This window comes from Arctopsyche grandis, chromosome 8, assembly GCF_051622035.1.
Source record: "Arctopsyche grandis isolate Sample6627 chromosome 8, ASM5162203v2, whole genome shotgun sequence".
Classification (NCBI taxonomy): domain Eukaryota; kingdom Metazoa; phylum Arthropoda; class Insecta; order Trichoptera; family Hydropsychidae; genus Arctopsyche; species Arctopsyche grandis.
The window spans coordinates 18,905,089-18,925,915 of NC_135362.1; the positions used below are offsets into that span (position 1 = coordinate 18,905,089).

At 34.1% G+C, this 20,827-nt stretch overlaps 1 protein-coding gene across 1 annotated transcript in view; it reads left to right on the plus strand.

The window, feature by feature from the left end:
* The window catches only part of Dg (Dystroglycan), a 76,938-nt gene that overhangs the window by 39,364 nt on the left and 16,747 nt on the right, over positions 1 to 20,827 (plus strand). Inside the window, exon 2 of the mRNA XM_077436490.1 lies at positions 6,659 to 6,683. The gene's annotated coding sequence lies outside the window, so the exon portion shown is untranslated. The remainder of the gene's footprint in view (positions 1 to 6,658; positions 6,684 to 20,827) is intronic.

The window sequence follows — 20,827 nt, forward strand, 5'->3', positions numbered from 1 at the left end:
AGTACCATTTTGCGTAGGCATATGCAATCAGTATCTAGACGAAAAAATAAATTATTCAATAAAACGGAACAACTTCAGCGTAACGGTGCGTTTCAATTATGTGTATAAATGTTTATCGATTTCGCAGAGGCGTTGCTCGATTTATCGCATTATAGGTTCCCCATTATTCTTGCTCGTTGCCTTGTGTTTCAGTCATTCTCGATTTCCCTCACGTCCTTTCCATATATCAACTCCGTTTCAATTCCATCTTGCATCCTTTCTCGTCGTCATAATTCATTTTAATTCCACTTTTATGCTAAATCGTAAAATCTACATATATCCCTGATATCATCTTCTAATAGAGAGCAATGCAGGGAAATTGTATTTTTCATTGAGAGACACATCTGCATATTATACATACATACATACATATGTATGTAAATATGTACATAAATTTTACATGCATAATTAATATTATTTTTTTCCGCATTTACACCCATCAATATAATAGATATTCAATAGGAAAAACAAAAAAATAATAATGAAATCCGAAAAAAATTGGAAATAATATACTCGAAAACAAAATAGAAAAATAACAGTGAATGTTGTAGGAAAATTACAGAAATTACATATACTAACTACGCTACACGGTGCGCTCCGATCTACCGGGTTCCAATTTCACGAGACTGGTTTTCTCAAATTTTCGTCTGCTTGAATAGAAGTTTTTACATTGTATATAATGTTTTTTGCATTCATGTATGTAATATATTTAATATACAAGACATATTGTGATCATTCACCTTTAAAATGTTTAAAAATCAATGTTTTTTTAATGTTTATTTATTTATTTTATTTTATTTAATAGTTTTGGACCATTGTGGCATTACAGGAAGAACCTAATGCGCCACAATGGCCTACATTTGAAAAATATATAAAAACATGATATAAAAACAAGTAAACTGTAAATAAAGGAAAAAAGCAAAAGCAGAAAACATGGTAAAATAAAATAATAAAAAAAAAAGTAACAAAAGGAAAATAATAGATCATTCAGAGAGAAAAAAAAATAACAAAAGTGTAAAAATTAAAAATAAAATCCATAAATCCCATTCTTTGTTTACACTGAACAAAATTAAAATAGTATATAAAAATATACAAAGGAGAAAGAAAAAGTAAAATAAAATAAAACAAAATATAAATAAAAATAAAATCACAGCGAGGCCCAAATGGAAGAGAGTAGATTAAGATTCCACTCATTCATCACATTCAAATTAAGAAAGTAATGATGAGCGCAGGTTACCAGATAAATATGCTAAAATAATATAATCTACGCTACCGATAATCTACGCTCCCCAAGGTAAATTAACGCGTTAATGTTAAATGTTTATCTCGTAAAATAAGTATTTCACTATATAAACCATTTTCATATTTTTGTTTTTTATATACAAACTCGATGACGAAACACACTAAAAAAGTTGGGCAAACGAGTCTCTATATGTACATATGTACGTACATTATCAAGAACGTGTGCATGTACATACGTACCTTTGTAAATTCATTGTAAGTCAACTCGTGGAGGCTTTTATAATATTGAGTGTAATATTCATACGGAAATAAGTTTGAGATGTATGGAGGATGTTCCATTAGATTCTATTTTCATATTCACGCTTACTCCACGATTTTCATACCGAAAAAGTCTATTCACCGATAAAAACCCAACATTTGTATGCCTAAAAACCCCATAGCAGTCGAGATATATCAGCCGTGTCGCTCTTGAAATCTTTCGATATATTCTCTTTTTTCAGCGAATATCGCTGAAGTAAATCTTGACTGACGACATAATATTTCACCGAAAATTAACGATGCGGGATGCTGGCATCGGAACCATGTATTTTTGGATTGTAATGCAATACGCGGCCTCACGTATTATATTTCGGGATGTCCGCGTATTATTCTCCCATCTGACGATTCGGTGAAATCTTTTTCATCGACGGCAAGTTCACACCCGAAAGTTGAAAGCGACTTCGTAATAGATTGAAATGGGCATTTAACGAAAACAGCCGGGGGATGGAGTTTTCACTGAAATTACATTCGAGAGTCCGCCCTAGGCTGACGCAGAGGGCTAATTTAATTGGCCGAGGCCACGTCTACCTTTGCGCATCAAACCTCAAGCTCAATTAAGAATTAAACTTTTAAAAGTTAATTTGCGACGTGACCCCTCCACCCTCAGCATCTTTTTCCAGCCCCGTGGAAGCCTTTCAGTTCCCGCTCTAACTAATCGTCAGGCTTTCGGTGCCATTTGCACATACACCTGTCGTTCAAAATTTCATTCCCCATCCGTTACCATGCCGACTAGAGATGAATTTTAAAGTTTGAGTATACTTACGACGTCCTCTCCAGGTCGATTTTCCTAGAATGCCACCATAAAATAAATACATTTATTCTTTATGATATTACTTTTTCTTTTTTTTTTTTCAGGTGAAAACTTTCATTTTCACGTGTGTACTCATCTTTTTGTATGTCGGCAAAAATAAATGTCTTTTTATTATTCAAATTTACGGCCCGTTTTTTGTATGCGCGTTACATCTAAAAATTTTATTTCAAAAATAAATTATACAATACCCCATCCATTTGTATTCAAATTATCGCTGTCAGTTCCGTCCATACGTGTAAGCTTTATTTTTATTATTCTATTATAATACAGAAAAAAATGCGTTATCCCAGTCAAATTTAATTTATGGCTAAGTAATTAGAATAAATATTGCAGCCTTTTGCGTTTTATAATATGTGCATGCAATTTACATTTACCGTTAACTTTATCCGTCCAATTCGTTGTTCATTGGTTTCATTGATCGATTGTTGGGCCTGCGGAAGTCGATACTATTGTCTTGATGAGTGACCAGGCGTCGTGAATAACCAATGCACGTCAATAAAATGTGATAGCCATAGTCGTTCAACATTTTTAGTAGAGACAGATACATAGATGCATCTAAATTATGAATATACGTAGGCTTTTGTTTGGTCTGAGCCGTCTTTATTAGGCAATCCGTGTGAGTCACAACAATCATTTAAAAGGTTACGATTGTGTCACCGTTTGCTATATGTATTTCGTGGACGTGTTTATATTGAATTTCTGTATTTAGCATAATACATTTATTTCTACGTGACGCATTGAATTAAACGATCAACCGGTTGCTGACAACGTTCAAAAGTACACAATTCCACGTGTTTGTCAACAGCTTTCATAATATCACACACATATGTACATACATATGTATGTATGTACTTATTGTACTAACTTCTGTGTGATATTTTCGATATTGGCGGTGCTCTAACACGGCTGGACAAATTGGCGAAATAAAATTGTGACGAATGGGTTTTGCATATTTCCATTCCAACTCTCGAATGTATCGAATTTTAGTTTGTTTTATTTACTACACATGTAGATGAAATTTGATCCGCAATACGTTTTTCGAAACAGTGGTACATATACATATATATAAATAGAAGAGATTGACTGTTTACTTATATATTTGTAGGCTGGTGAAAATTTCACTTAATGAATCTCCGCCGAGTTTCGCTCACATATTTTTGAACCCGCTGGGATGATTTTGGCATAAGCCAATTTTATCGCGTAATGTAATCTAATATATAATTTCGAAAGAGACTTTGTTTGTAAGTATGTTTATATGTAAGCAGTGCCGGTTTTAGGGTCGGGCGGCGCCCGAGGTCGCCAAATAAGTTAGGGCTCCGCTCAATGCGTCAAAGGCGCTTTAAATTTTAAAATTAGAGCGCCAAAAGCCATATAAAATTTTAGATTAGAGCGCCAAAGGCGAAATTTTTTTCTAATGGTGCTTAGAAAAAATTGCCCGAGCGCGCTATTGGGTGTAAGGCCGGCACTGTATGTAAGTATATTTGGTTGGGAACTTCGTAAACAAAACAAAAAAAAAAGTTTCTATGACGAAAATTCAATTGGTTGATATGATTTAAACAGTTTCTATGACGATTTGATATGATTTATTTTCAATTCAAATAAATTTAATAAAAAACAAATGAATATTTACTATTAGATTCCATGTTTAAGCTGTTTATGTTACAAATACTGAGCGAAGCCGGGTAAAACAACTAGTATAATATATAATTGACCCATGTTACATGTGGACAGTTTTACTATGCTAAATTATTATATGTACAATAGTAAGTACTCTCTTGGCATAATAATGTGGTAATTTTAACTTCTCACTCGCCCCACTTGTGACTAAACGCAAGAAATAGGTTACCCACATACGTTTTATCATGTGAAATATACGTACTTACATACATAAATACATGTACATATGCTAAGTAGTGTCTTTACATTATTCTCATTTTAAAGAATCTCGGGTTATCACTTTACCAGGCTTTGTTTCGTTTTCACCTTGACAAAAACCGGTGCGAACGTTTGCCCAGTTTGTTCGTCGTCGCCGAATAAAATAAATAAACCCCGTCTGTTGACTCAGCCTCGTTTCGTGCCAAATACAATAATAACGTGTAGGTTCATATTTTCTCATTCGTACTTTGTCTTACCGGGTGGATGTGACAGGGGCGGTTATCGGGGTGGTTGAATATAGCTACGCATCCCCGAACCAGATATCTATCCACTGCCAGATGTCACACTTCAATGGACGTGCTCCATTACTATCCACGTACCAGAAAAAACTGACTAATAATTTCTGTGTGGCGTGACAAACTTTTTGTCGTTTAAATCTGAAGTCAACGAACGCATCGTGTGCAATCGAATTCATTCGTGCGAATTTTATTAAAATGATGTCATTTAGAAGTTGTTGACACCGCTCGTAAGTACCTTATACTCGATGTAAAATTCGTTTGAATTTTTGATGTGTTTTTGTCTTTGTTTAATCGGTTCGGCCTTTGTAACAAGTCACAACTATTTTGTTAGTCAAATTTTATCTCTCACTGTAGTATTTTACGCTCTTTACAAGTTGTCAAACCAAATGTGTATCTTTTGAAAGACCACAAGCACGCAATCTAAGTTGAAGTCAAGTCGAAATTTAAGTCAAGGGTTGTGCGGTTTATTATTCAGTTGATAAATCATCAATAATCGTTTCGACGTTATTACACGTGGTTTTTCTGTGTAAGTACCCTTTTTATAATCGACCTTTTGGTAAATGAAGAACAGTAAAATGACCTTTTGCACTACAAAAGGTTATACATTTTGCTTTCTAGAACGCGCAGTATTAAAATTTTTACTGGACGTTTTATATTCCGGCGTTATTGTTGACATTTTTCGTGAATGATAATAAAGTTCTAAATCGTGTACTCGACGTTGATCGACGTACATACTCTTTTTGTGTATACACATATATAAGGTAAAGTTTTTTTGTATGTAAATAATATGTACATACCTCCGTTTTAGTCGAATAAATATGACCCGTATTTCGAATGCGGCTTCTTTTAACTGTCACCTAAACGTGATCAGTAATTCGACACTTACGTACTTAATGTTGAATTTAGTGCAGACTGTCTATCGCTTGTCACAAATAAGTCGTCGACATGAAATTGACAACCTATCATAATTTTGATGCTAAGTGATTACATTGAAATTTCGTAACCCTTTTTTAATTTGGCTTAACCTTTGTGTAATATTTTTATGTCGATGAAATAATTTTATATATGTAGATGAAATACGAAATAATATCTACGAAACGTGAATTAAACCAACAACCGGAACTCGCAAGTTAAATTAAAAATTATTTGAATATTTTTTCCCTTTGATGTAGTATATATTTTTTTATGCTTTTTCTTCATGTTTTTATCAAATTTACAATTTTCTGCCAAATTCTCGTGAATTTTACTCACAAACGTTTTTTTTTTTTTTTAATTACTCCTTTTCCGCTTTGATATTATTTTCTATCAAAAATTAATTTAGGCGTGTAACATCGGTTTACGTAGAACAAAAACATCAATTTAACACTTACACCACCACAATCTTTTCGAAATTTATTTATGTACAGTCTAAACCTCACAATCATTATATTATTTATTTCCATTATTTTTTCAACAAACCCTAAAGGAACCTAATAAGTATCGAACGATACAATTACTTACAATAAATAGCAAAGTGCCCCTCTTTTAATTCCCCATTAATTGTCTGTTAACTCATTGATGGTCTGACGCGAACAAATTGAATATACCCGCATTGTGCTAATGGCTCCCCTGGCTCCAATTGTTTGTTCTTGCAAGACAATTGAGCCGTTAAAACGCTGAAAAACACACAATGCTTATTATTTAATGCGATGGAAACTCAATATCTGAACTGCGAAACCGCCATGCTAAATTCTTTCATCTGAACTGACGTGATAATTGTGCTCTATCTACATATCTGTCGTAGAGATAAAATTTTGACAAAATTACGCCTGGAGTTAGTTGGCAAACTGCACTGTTTCGTCCACCACAATTCTCACTTCGTAATTGCCTTTAATTGTTTATTGTCGAGTTTAAAGTTCAAATTAACTTGAACTTCGTTTTAGCGGCTATCGCGTTAACGCTCTAGAGTGTTTTATCCCATGTATGTATAATACTTGTACATTTGTATACGTCACGATGAGTTTTGAATTAAACATTGTGTCATTCGTTCGAAAGCCAATTTATATTAATGACGTTTCCTTTTTTTTATTCGCAGATTACGCTGGTGTTCCTTGTAAACAGTGAGTATACTAATTTATTTTAAATCCTTGTTTTGTAATATTTACAGATCCTCTCTGAATTGTTTGTCGAAAATTTTAAAACTTGATTTTAATTTATATTAAAATATGCAAAGTTTTATGCCCGTTTTGGATAACCAACTTTGTCAACTTACGATCGTACTTCGCTTTTATTACGGAGGGATCAAATGAATTTCCTCGGTGTGGTGGAGAATGAGGGGAAAAAATGTCCTTAAATGGGCTTTTCTCCGCAAACGTCTTATCTCGCCCAGCCTTTATATGCTAATCGCGGACTCTGGTCACATTTCTTTGAGATAACTAACTGCCTCGACTTTCAGTATCCATTACGTTAATTTTAATTGTGAAGTAGTCGGCCCGCCGAAACGATACTTGTTCTTTTCCACGTATATGCATTAATAATACCTAACGGTTGAACTCGGGGTCAACGTTGCAACACCTACAGCTAACTCTGAAACAGCCGTAAGAATTTTCTTTTTACTTAGTCTGCTTTTATATACTTTCGGTACATTATATCCAGTCATTTAGATTGAAAATCTTACGGTTATTTTCCTTATTAGTTCAATTCAATATACTTATACATAAATATTTTTAAGGTTTTACTCTACATTTCAAACGTAACTACAACTATACTTTAACATATATTGTTTACATACACGGTCAGAGCTTGTGCCGTCATTGAACTGGACGGACTATGCTAGTCCCTTAAAAATCTTACCTAAAATTTAAATATTATATTAAATATAGTTTTATTACAATAAATTCAAATCGTTGTCCATATTGATATTATTCACATTAGCGAAGTTCAGAAACCGGAATCAGTCTTAGCTGAGCCAGTGGATTGTTATGGATGGTCCGCCGCATCATTCGCTTGCACGGTCTCGCCGTTTCAATTCAGTTCCCTTCTCGGTACTGGCGAATTGTTAGGCATAGACATTCCGTCGAAGTTCCGTCCATTTTTAAAGGTTTTATATTATTTAATTGACTCGGCTTATGGAATTCTAAACTATTTCTTTTGTTGTTAAAATAGCATATTGACACAAAACTTCCTAAGTACAGTATGTTGGCTCGCGAAACGATTTCCTCAGAACAAATCAGTGCGGAAACAAATAAAGAGGCCTTGAAAGGTTGTATTCTTGATCGATTCGACAAATCATTCATAAGATTACTTAAGATATTTCTGTTAGCACAAAAATGAAAAAAATTATACTCATCACTTCAAGACAGATTATTATAAATTTTTGTTGTCCATTGTTTTAAAAGTCATGGAATGCCACTGATAAATATATACCAACTTGTAATGAAGAGTACTGATAAAACTTTTCTATTTCAATATAGTTTTCCATTGCACATGTCAATGCAATAAAAATGATTAATAAATAAAACAATAAATTAAATTAATATTTTATATTGCCAATTTCGAGCGAAACCATTTTCAATAAGGCGACAGACAGGTATGTAAACAAAGTTGACAAATTGTGACACGGACGGTCGATCTAGATTTATTATTGTTCAAATATCCTAATATATTATATTATACGTACATGTATATAACAGCTATAAAAATAATTGAGGCTCGATTACATTTTATTTCGTTGAACCTTAAATGACATTTTTCTAAAAATCTAAACAAATTTCTAATATGCAATTAAAATTAATATCTCAAATATGCAATTTAATTTATGTTTGTTTCATATACATATTATATGAGCTGTTATATTTGAGAGTGGCGCAAGTCCAATTTTCAGTTCCAAAAACATTATTTCAGTTTGTCTTAATTAACAAATTGTTAAAACTACTTTTAATTCGATATGTCCAGAATCTTGGAAATTTAGAATTAACTTACTACAGGCCACCAGTATTTTTAAATATTGTAACACGCAAAACGTTATATTTAATATTTTGTAAGATGTAATCTGGAAATGAAGAAAAGTGGATGACTTTTCAAATATGACGCCTCATATGTATCTTTCGGTCATTTTAGGGTTGATGTAGGCTATTTGTACGTGCGCACACGCACTTTAGATAAAAATGATAAAAGTCGATTCTCGTATAGAGAGTAATTCAATAATTGACCACTGCCCTCAATTACGTCACGCAACATCGACCTCCACATGTCATAAAACCGTCAGTATTTCACACATCCATATCCCTCACTGGATAATTTATTTATTGTTGTATTGTACATATGTATGTATATCCAGTTGCATTCATTATAATACACAACCGCGTTCGCGATAAATTCATACAGTATCGTAACCCTGTCTTGCCTTTCAATTAAACGTGATATACAGCTCCATCTGTCCATATGCAAACAACTACAGTTATAAGTACATCATGCTTAAATGAAAACTAATGCTTCAAACTTCCTTTTCGTATAAGCATCGTAGCTTGTATAAGCATCGTATCATTTCTCATTATGCATACGTATGGATGTACATATGTACATAGTGATTACATAATGACGATGATCTTAACAGCAGCCCGAGTTTTTGATTGTATAATATTATAATTAAATCGCTTACACCGATGCGCTAACGATTCAAACAAAAACTGTTTTAACTGTAGCGTGCAAGTTTTCCGCCGAGTTTCACCCGCAAAATTTTCATCGACCCTCATGTCTACTGAATTTGAACTTTGAATTTCCTGTTCCCGTTTCAACTCGCTCTCTCCGTGCAATGTGATGACGATAAGCGGATTTTGGTCTGTGCAAAAGTGTTCGCGATTCTGTTTTAATTGCCTCTGAAACTGGTGTATTATTGATGTCCCGAAGCTCGCTCGTGTTTGAAGATAAACTCTTTTGAAGCGCACTTGCCTGCAAACACCACTCGTTTCGACTCGTATCTTTCAGCTTGCGTTTGCAGTTTGCTCAATGCCGACTGTTCCGCTTTTTAGTTTATCCTGCATATTATATAATAAATATAGATATAATTCGCATTTGAGCCTTCTAAAGATCAAATTTAGACAAACAAACAGTAATTACATAAAAGTGGCTTTTTTATTACTATTTAGGTGGATTGAATATATGTATGTATGTATGTTTTATATTTGTATGCGCAATTATACGTATATGCAGCGTACAACCCACACATCAATATTAAACCTCAAGCGACCTAACTCTCTGAATTCAATCATTGAAAATTGCACTAGGCGGAAATTTACGAAGTCTAGCCGTTTTGTGAAGAAAAAACGATAAATTAGATTCGCCATGTTTAAGCTGTTTATATTACAAATACTGAGCGAAGCCGGGTAAAACAACTAGTATATAATAGTTAGTTTTCATTTAAGCATACATACATAGTTGATTCAAAATATAAGATTTATTTCCTTAGAATTTTGTCAAGCTGTAAGTTTTGTATTAATATCATATATATGTATATAATATCGTTATTATGTGTCTGTCTAAATTAATTTTCAATTATTAAATTAATTAATTTTTCTATCGGTGCTTTATATTGTTTATATGTAGGTAGGTAGGTAGGTAGTACCATTTTTTTTTCATATTAAACAATTAAATATGAATATTAAATTAAATATATCTAAAAGGTATTTGAAAAAAATTTGACCGCGTTCGAATCGAACACATGACCGACGACACATTTCTTTTAATTTTTTTTATATTTAATAACTTAATATGCCAACACCCATGCGATGATATGTCATCGGGTGCAACACTAGCGTACATATAATAATAATTTATATACCAATTATAATACAACTAGTGGCCTGTGTACACACAATTGTGCACTGGGTAAAATATCGCAATTCGGATTAACGGAATTAATCATTTATTAATAATTTAAAATTTAAGTAATTTCTTTGAAAACCAATTCTTTCGTTTTTGTCGGCCTATCATATGAACGATGCGATATGCCGCGTCTCTTTCCGCGATATACGATTCCAAGGGGAGAAAGAGAGACGGAACATGGTGAGTGAGTACTTCGTAAATACTCGCATGACGCGTACATGACGAACATTCACACGCAGCACACGTGGTGCGCACGCATTAGACAATTATTAGATATATACGATTCTAAATATATTTTATATTATAATACATACGTACACACTCTTAACATTTTTATTTTTAATTCATACAACGATAATAATTATTTTGTATTATAATGAACCCATTTTATTGTACATGATTTCAACCCTTTGGGATTACGACTAGACCCTTGTAAGATATAAATAAGACATACATATGTACATGTATTGTACCAAAATGAATAAATAAACAAAAAGTGATGTTAAGCCAATTAGCTTATAAAAGGCTCATTGTATAACCTTTTATACATATGTACATATAATACTTAAACATCGAACTCAACCCAAATTTGGCGTAATTTCATATATATTATATTTCATGCGTACATATGTATATGTACACATGTATGGACACAGACGAACCTGTACTCTCTGCGATATCTCCCATGTTATGTTTGTACCTCGGAGTGATGGGTGTTGTTTCTAAATTCCAGGCATGATGTATGCCCGACCATTATTCCGTTTGAGAGCTCGTTACACGGCGAAAACACAGATTAGCGTGTGACCACTTTAGAGGGGTCCGTAATATTTCTTTATTAGTGTTTAAAATACGACAGCGTTTTCAAGTGTGTGCCGCCAAACTTTCCGGCGATTTAGTCTTTATTTACTATATACCTAATGACCCAAAAAACCGCCACCTTAACTCTAATTTATCGAGAAAATTACAACCTCGCTTAATTACTTCTTTGAAAATATTCTCTTCTGTAGGTATTTTGTCATTTTTCAATTACGTTCGTTATATGTACATGTACATATGTATCTGCTTGCAAAGACTATTTTATTTAAATTTTGTCGTGAAAAACTTTGTCGCAATTCTAATACAATTTATTTAAAACTATAAGGATTACCTAAACCGGTTAAAGTTTCGGCTTGTAATGTGAATTTAGTTAGCAGTGATATTTTATCCGTGTATATAATGCATATATAATAGCACTGAAACGACCCTCTCCACGGCATGTTTTTCACGCGAATATTTTCCCGGTCTCTGGCTAGTCAATTGTGAAGCCGGAAAAGCTCAAGCGAGCTTTGTGCGCTTCCATAAGCTCGCTGTGTTTCGTATGAGTAGATTTTACCCTATTCTAAAGCTACTCAAACGTCAAATTAAATCATATTTATCAATATTATAATACGAGCCGTTATAATTGAAGTCAACTTTTCTTCATTTTGATAAACATCTCGCAAAACATTACATATAATATTAGTGTTAAACAATATTTAAAAATTCTGATGGTTTATAATAAGCTCATTCTTCGTTTCTCATGATTCTGGACAGTTAAATTAAATAAGCGATAACAACTTAAATTAAGTCGAACAGTAATAGTGTTTTGGAACTGAAAATTGGATTCCGCCACTCTCGAATATAACGGCTCATATAAGAATTGAACTGATCAATTGTTACTCGTGTCAAATTAACCTTCGTAATCTATATTTGATGTGTTCTACATCATCATCATCATCATCTACAGCCATTCACCTCTCCTAAGGTATTCGAAATCACTCTAAAGGATTTGCATTTCAAATTTTAGTGTTTTAAGATCATCATCATCTTCGTCGTTTACATCCACTGCTGGATGAAGGCCTCTCCAATACGCTTCCACTCGTCTCTGTTTTGCGCAACACTCATCCATCTCGTCCCGCACACTTTTCTAATTTCCCTGCGGCCTTCCTTTCACCCATTTGCATTCTCTCGGGTACCATTCTAGTACCTCTTTTGTCCACCTTTCGTCCATTATTCTAGCCACGGGGCCCGCCATTGCCATTTCAATCTCTTCACTCTATCTACTATATCCACTACCCTTGTCATACTTCTCACCAACGTATTCCGCTTCCTGTATTTCCCCGTCATACCAAGAATTCAGCGTTCCATGCTTCTTTGAGTTCATTGGACTGTGTTTAGCATCTTGACGTTCAATTTTCAAGTTTTACATCCATACGTTATCACTGGCAAAACACATTGATCGAAGACCTTTCCTTTCAGGCAAAGTGGCAAAGTTTTTTATTTAAAAACAACATCTTCCAAATTCACTTCATCCTAATTTCATTTGTCTCCTTATTTCTTCTTCCTTACTACCGGACATGTCTATGATTTGTTCTAAATATAAATAATTATTGACTACTTCCACAGTTTAATCATTTCATGACATGCTATCACTGAAATGATCCTATCAGCCATGCAATAATCATTGAACATTAGTTTGGTCATATCTACGTTGATTTTAATCCTACTTTCCTGTTGATTGTTCTTTTATATATTAAAAATCTTTTTCATTTGACTTATTATGTTAATGTAGAAAAATGTCCACCCACGCTTTTTTATGAAAATAGCTCGTAAGCCACGCCTATCTGTGATATGAAATTAATTCTTTTTCGCCCTTCTTATTACGCTCACTCGAGTTTTTTGTCTCGACGAATAAATACATATAAACACCATTTAGGCTACGTTTTCGGCCATTTTTACTTCCCCCTCGTTTTCATCGTCTTTTTAATATTAAAAAAAAAGAAAATTCGTTCTTAAAGTGTCGCCGAAATTTCAGCACGATCGAAACTCACAAACTTTGTTATTCGTTACAAGTGAAAATGTTGCCGAAATCTTTGTACGTGACTGTCGCCCTCTCCTGTCACACGTCCTCGTTCTACGCCGTACACTACTTTCGGGTTTTAAAAAATATACAGATTCGCGTAAAATGATTGTTGTTTGCGAAACGGCGAGCGAATTTTGAAGAGATGCACCGCGCTTCGTTTTTTTTTTTTTTGTATTTGCGTTCACACTTCTATTCGTCTCCCGTCAGAGTGCTTTCCCGGCGCTACTCGATGTTTCAAAAAGATTTTTCTACTAGACTGAAATGAAAGCTGATGACTGTAGACAAGAGCACAACAACTGTGAAAGCGTCAATGTAGATATTTTCTCGCTGTACAAGTTTCGAGTGTCACAAACACCGCCTCTTGTATGAAGATCTACTCTGCTCTAGGTTAGCTTGATTGCAAATTACTACCCTATTCATTCTGTAACGTTTCCCTCTTGAATGGTGAAACTTTAACAAAATTTATATATGTATATATTTAAATAAAAATAGTGTGATTGTCAATTCGACCGTTAATATGTACATTATTGTGCGCTTTCGATTGTTCACGGCTCAGCTAACGTATTGCCGGGTAAAAGAGCATTATGCGTGGCTATGTTTAGAATTTGATAGCCGTCTGTGTCTAAATTAAACCATTGATTCCAGAACCGCACCCGCGATTGTAATATTTCACCATAAATTATATCGGGATTTCGTTTGATGGAGCGTGACGATCTTTCAAACATTACCGATGCTGTTTATGCAAGGACATTTCATACGCACGCCCTCGACTTATTCTTAATCCGGAAATTCATCATAACACGCTTACTATGTAGATGATTTTGAGGAATTGCTTCATACATACAGACATGTTTATGAATATTTTATTCGATTTTTCAAAATAAACAAACACTGGAAAAATTTATAACTGACGTCGTGTTTTGCATCATGTCAATAGAAAAATTGTTTTCAATCAATTTCCCGTCTGCGATATACTATTTATACGATAGGTATATTCAGACGTAATTATTCTACATTTTAAATGAACGAACGAAAACAAAAAGTGATATTTCAAATGAGACCGATCGCTCTGTGTCCAAAGAAGTTTCAACTTTTCTTCGCAGTTATTGTTTTTGTTCTTCGCGATACGGAAATTTTTCAAAAATTATTCCAGTTTTCTCCTTGATATTTTTGAAACATTATCCTGTTGTTTTGTGTTTTTTTGCTTGGGAAAATAATGATTATATTGATTTTATGCTCAATTGACGAGTCGTCGCTCCCCCCCGTGATGTCTCGCGCCCTCAGTGCCAATGCCGACGAAATAACCCTCGGTTGATTGCATTTTTGTATACCCACGAGATGTCTAACCCCCTAATCAATTCGAACAAACTGCACGTACCCTTATCCGAGCACGAATCGGAAAAGTCTTTCTATTGACCAGCATCCCAGACGGCTGCAGAACCCTCATTTTCCAAATCTTAGGGGAGGCGCGAGCGCGAACCCCAGAGAAATTCTCCCCTCGTTTACCGCGCAAGCGTATAAGCGTAAATCGAATTTTGTTTAGACTTATTTCCCTATTTTCATCGTATTTTACTTTTTTAATGTTTTGCAAAAATAGTCTATAAATTTTTGCCTCAACACACATATGTACGTATATTATATTATAATAGATGAAACAATTAAGGAAACATATTATAGGCTTCCTTCGATCAACTTTAATCAAAGATTGGTGCTTATGAAACAGTTTCATTTGTGATGAAGTTGATGACACACTTGTCTTATATGCAACTAAAAGTTAAAAGATTACACTATTGTACTTAAATATTTAAGTTAGTTGAGATAACAAATTTATCGTGAAATTTAAGTTTTATACAATATTAAATAATGTGAGTCACTGCATATGTTACTGATTGAGCGATTGTTTAGCAGTTCATGGGTCGTACATATGTACTTTCAAACACTGGCCGAAATCAAAAATTTATGTTTATCGCTGCTGGGAAATTTTGAATGAATTTTATAAATCCAAATCTCTAGTTAGAGTTTATCTAACAATATTTTTTGAAACGTTCCATACAAAAATGATAATAAATTTCCAATGCAGATACTGCAGATTAAAAACCTTTCACAAGACAACTCACTACATGATGACCAGCAACATCGCTCAATGGTCAACGTGTAATGCTTTCAACTTAGTTGAATTTTTCCATTTGTCCAAAATTTTCCAGCAGCGATAAACATAAATGTTTGATTTCGGCCAAGATTTGAATGTATGTACGAAAGTAGTCATGGGTTCAATCCGTGGCCCCTTGTTGCTGACCAGACCTTGGATATGTGACCAGTTCCTCCAAATTGACAACCTTTCCTGTCTCGCCAAAATTCGAGTTCATGGCTATCTCGAAATTTGTCCATTTATAAAATATTTATCAAAATTTATGCATGTAATTGTAATTTATGATGTAATTGTTATCAATATTTGTAATTGGCTAGGAAGGCGCATTGGGGTTTACCTGTTAGGCATTATGTATTAAAAATACTATAAATGTTTGACATGTTTAAAGTTTGCAAGGAATCCAGTATGCATTAATAAAATTAGAATATTGTTTTATGCTTTATCTGAATTTAATTCGACTTAAATTTTGAATTTAAACATTTAAATTTGCATACATGCAGTAAACTCCAACGTCGAACCAATCTTGACTTCCAATCAGTGTTGTGGTAGAATAGTTAACTCCACGCTCAATTGGAATTGAACTCATCGACGTACATACATACGAGTACATAGTATGTATTACATACATATATGTACGTATGTAGATTGAATGTGTAGGATGCGGTTTAGATCGGATATTTTACTCCGTGGACTATGTGCGTATATAATATGTACAGTTTCAGAAGTTGGGCGTGTAAACGTCAACTCCAGTTAGAGATTGTTGAACTCCGATATGTCATCATCCGAATTCCAATCGCCACTTCTGTCTTAGGGTCGATGAGTTATGCCGCGGTAATAATACGATCGATGGGTGGTAAGACGTTTATTTATTTCGAATGCGCTGATGGATAAAGGGATTCTAGCGAAGCGTTCATCAGTCAACAGCAATAGTATCGTTTGTCACGAGAGTCTCGGTTCGCTCTTCATATGCCGTAATCTCCATGAATAATTAATGCGGGATCGGACTCGGATGTGCGAAAGCCTCGATTGTTCGCCGAAGCGTTGATTAACGTTTGCTGTAACAACTCCACAAGAGCGAAGAGGAGTCTGCGTTGTTGGACAACTTTTCCTTCGCATAATAAATTTACTTCCAAAATTTTCACGACTATTGCTGAATTTCAATCATAATCATAATCATCTCAAAAAATACATTACTAATGAAATTATATTAAAAAAAATTGTTTTTATTTTCTCTACTATTTCTTTATACTACAGTGGTTTAGATTATATACATATACATATTAGTGGCGTGACGTGACTTAAAATAGGGGACTAGGTATGGACAAAAAAATATATTTTTCATTTTTGATTTATAGTATTCTGTCTTGAAATGATGAGTATATTTTTTTAAATTTTTGTGCTAACAGAAATATCCTAAATAGCCTACTTTTCGTAATAGCATATTGTATGTCTTCAAAACTTATTCTCTGAGTGATTTTTCAAACAATCGATCGATAATGCAACATTTCCGCGCGCTCCGCACTGTTTTGTTCTGACGGAATCGTTCCGCGAGCCGAGTCCCTTACTTATAGGCAAAAAGTTCTGTTTAAATGCATGTATTATTTTAATAAAAAAAATCGTTCAGAATGATGTTTGATAGACTCAAAACAGAATAATCTTAGTGAAAATTCCATAAATCCTTGAAGAGACGAATAAATTTAAAAAATGATTTTTTCGATGAAACTCACACAACGAAGGGAACAGAATTGAGACAACGAGTCCGTGCAAGTGAACGACGCGACGGACCGTACCATAATAATACACTACCACTACCTCAGGTAGGACCGATTCCGGTTTCTGAACTTCGCCAATCTGAGTGAACAATATCAATATGGACAACGATTTGAATTGTTGATATTTTAAATCGTAGATAAGAGATTTTAGAGGACTAGCCTAGTCCCTCTAGTTCAATAATGTCACGCCACTGATTCACACATATGTATATCCAGATCTAATATAAAAAAATACTCTGTGTGTTCCACGTTTCACCCAGTTTCCAAGGACCACGATAAAACCAAAACGGGACACCCCAAGTTGGGTATTTCGCCTTTGCGTTTGTTCTCCGCGGACTTTTGTTTTTGAGCCCCCCTTCGGACGAAAGGAGCGAGTTTTATCCGCGTGCAAAATTCGCAGGTGATTTATGCGAAAGTGTCTTTTTTGTTAAATTACATGGCGATGACTAGCTCCTAACGTATTTCCACACATTCGAGTTTTGTTGCGATTCTTTCTATTCTTCGAAGCGAGGGTTTCGGTTTAATCGGGTAGCTTTTGGGCTTTTGACTTTCTCCCCGCTCCTTTCCTTTTAATTGGCTCAGTCATCGCTGAAGTATATCGCAGTGCCGTGTAACGAATTAGATACTTTTTGGCAACGAACATACCGTATAAATAAACATTGACTAACCACGTATATACATATGTATGTACATACACATGTATGCGTATTTATAACAGCATTCGATTTTATGTTATATCTATAATATTTCCTATAATACCTGGACTTTCTGTAGAATCGGAGTCGTAAAAAACCAACCGACTCCGACTCATTTTCTTTAGTTCATAGCATTACGGTATGTGTCAACTAAAATCTCCGATTTTACTAAAGTAAATCTACTAATAAATTTAAATTTAATAATTTCTTTATAAAAATCATGAATTTAAATTACATTTTAAATACAATCGTTGAATTGTACGTGTTTTGATGTAATGTAGCCAAAATTGATTGTTTTCTCCGTCTGATACATTTTGTATTCTCATTGATTTATTTGTGTATGAAATTCAGACACATACTATTAATGTATTTTTATTTATAGCTATTTAATTACCAATAATTCAATAAATTGAGTAATTTTTCTGTTTTAATTGTTTATCACTAACAATTTTATACGTTAGCGAGAAAAGTCGATTTAACTAAAATCGTTCAAGTTGGAGTCGGGAGTCGAATCATAAAGTCGGAGTCGGAAACGGTAAATTTTGATCCGACTTGCCCTGGATAATCCTCGTAGCTTAAAACCGTCTGAAATTTTATAAGAAGTCTCATTAAAAACGATCTAAATGTAAATAAACGTATGTATGTATTTTATTTTTATTTTATTTTATTTTTTCAACTTTTTTTCATTTACCATGTTTATATTGTAATTGTAAAAAAATATTTAAAATCTTCTGAGTTTCCCTTTGAAGAACTCTGAATACGTGCCTGTTGCCAGCATTGGTTTAATTTTTTTGTTTGTATTGCACGAATCCTCGAAGATTGTAGATATGAATAATTAACCCAATTTTTCGAGAATTTTCCTTCATAATCTTTATAAAGTAAAATTTCTGCTGCATAGCTCAATAAGCCCAAGGCGCTTTTCTCTACATTGTACATATAACGCAATTTACATAAATTAATGAATCTCTTTTAAACGTATTTTTTTAATCATAATGCACATTTACACTCACTGTTGACTCACCAAAGCGATTTGCATGCGAAATTATTTTTGGTTTGTAGTACTCACATGCACCGAAGGAGCTACAGAGTACATTCGCCTCTCACTCTCCTGCATATACATTATAATATATATGTAATATAGGTACTCGTAGCTTCCTCGGGTCAAATTTTCACACTCGATACGTCATAAACCACTCTCGCTGCAATCCTTGCGAATATTCGAATCACGTGTCACGGGCCCGAAAAATCTGTGGACGTCGGCTTGAACCTGGAAGCGAAGCGTTTTTTTTATCACATTGGTGATATGGTGAATGCAAATACACTCAGTTTCCGAGAAGCGTCAGCTAGCTCAGGTTCCATGAGGCTTTGTGATGCTCGAGGCATTGTTCCCGCGGCCGGATGCCGGATAACCAACCGCTCGTTCGTATGCAGCCACCGACTCAACATCCGTCTGACTCCGAATTTGAAACAACCACCTTTGTCCTTATATGAGAATCCAATGCACACTCTCTGCACCGATAAGTTGTCTTAAAACTATTTCCTAACATTTGAAGTTTGGTACCTGTTATACACAGGGCTTTAGAGCGACTACTTTTTGAATTGCTTCACTCCGGTTCTAAAATATTTGCTCCGGCTCCACTTCATGTAAAACATGAAAACATGTACATGTGATATGTTAATAAAAAAATATATTCATCTTTTTAATTAAAAATATATCTTAATTAAAAATTAGGTTTTTACATAGTTTGGAACTGTGAAACTTGACTTGGCTCCAAATCTGGGCAAAACCCTACGTAAAGAGTTTTTTTATTGGTATAGAACTTTAAAATTAAATAAAACACGTAGAAATCGTGGTAATGGCCATGGTATTGGCTTATTTAAAAGATAATGTTTTGCCATTAGTGTTCAAACATGATATCGCGCAACTGGGCGCTGCAGCTGGTTCGAATAAAGCACAATCTGAAAGTCCAATTTTCGAGCAGCTAGGACCGTATATCGGCAATAACGCGGCGAGGGCTTCCAAGTCGTCTATCGTCTCTGGTTTATCAGCGTAGACTTGTCGACTTCACATATTCCTACAGAAAATAATCACACCATCTTGGAGGCTAATTCACAACCGTAAAATAAACCTAGCGCACGGTAAGTTTCATGAACTGAACCACGATTATCGAAGTAAATTTGCACAATTTGCAACCGTTGTTCTGGCGTAGGTCTATTCGTGTTAAAATGGCAAAACAAAATGACCAAATATCTCAGCTGTCAAAAGTCTCAATTTGAAAAACAATTCTCTAAAAACACACCTTTTATATACAGCTCCCGGTTCCACTCCAATACATGTGCATTTTCTATGGACTTTATAATCAATCTTACATATAATGCAAAAATATTTTATTATTAGGCAAACGATGGCTTTAAATATTATAGTTGCTTTGTTTCGCTTTGAGGACAAATGTTTTATTAACATCTTGTCTGAATGGTGTCATCATAAAAGTGAGAGTCGTACATGATCTATTTTTATGCTTCTGTGAAATTAATTTATATGACTCAAGTTATTTGCAACGTTAACATTTAGTGATCAAAGTCTGTAATTACTCGCGCAAAGTCTGTAATTAATCACATTGTGGGTGCGCAATTTTTAAATAATGAACTTAAACTGAGTCATATTAAATAAATTTGCACGCTCTTTAATTCCGATGTTTTTTTACTTTTTTTTGTGGAATTATCTACTAAATAATTTGAATTGATAGTGGTCATTATAATTTATCAGGTGTACCTATACGTGTTAAAGTATTGTTTGTAACGATGTGGCATCTTATCTTCCAACAGATAATGTAAATTTATGGCTCAGTTACATAGATACAAAACATAGAAACTTTGTATTTAT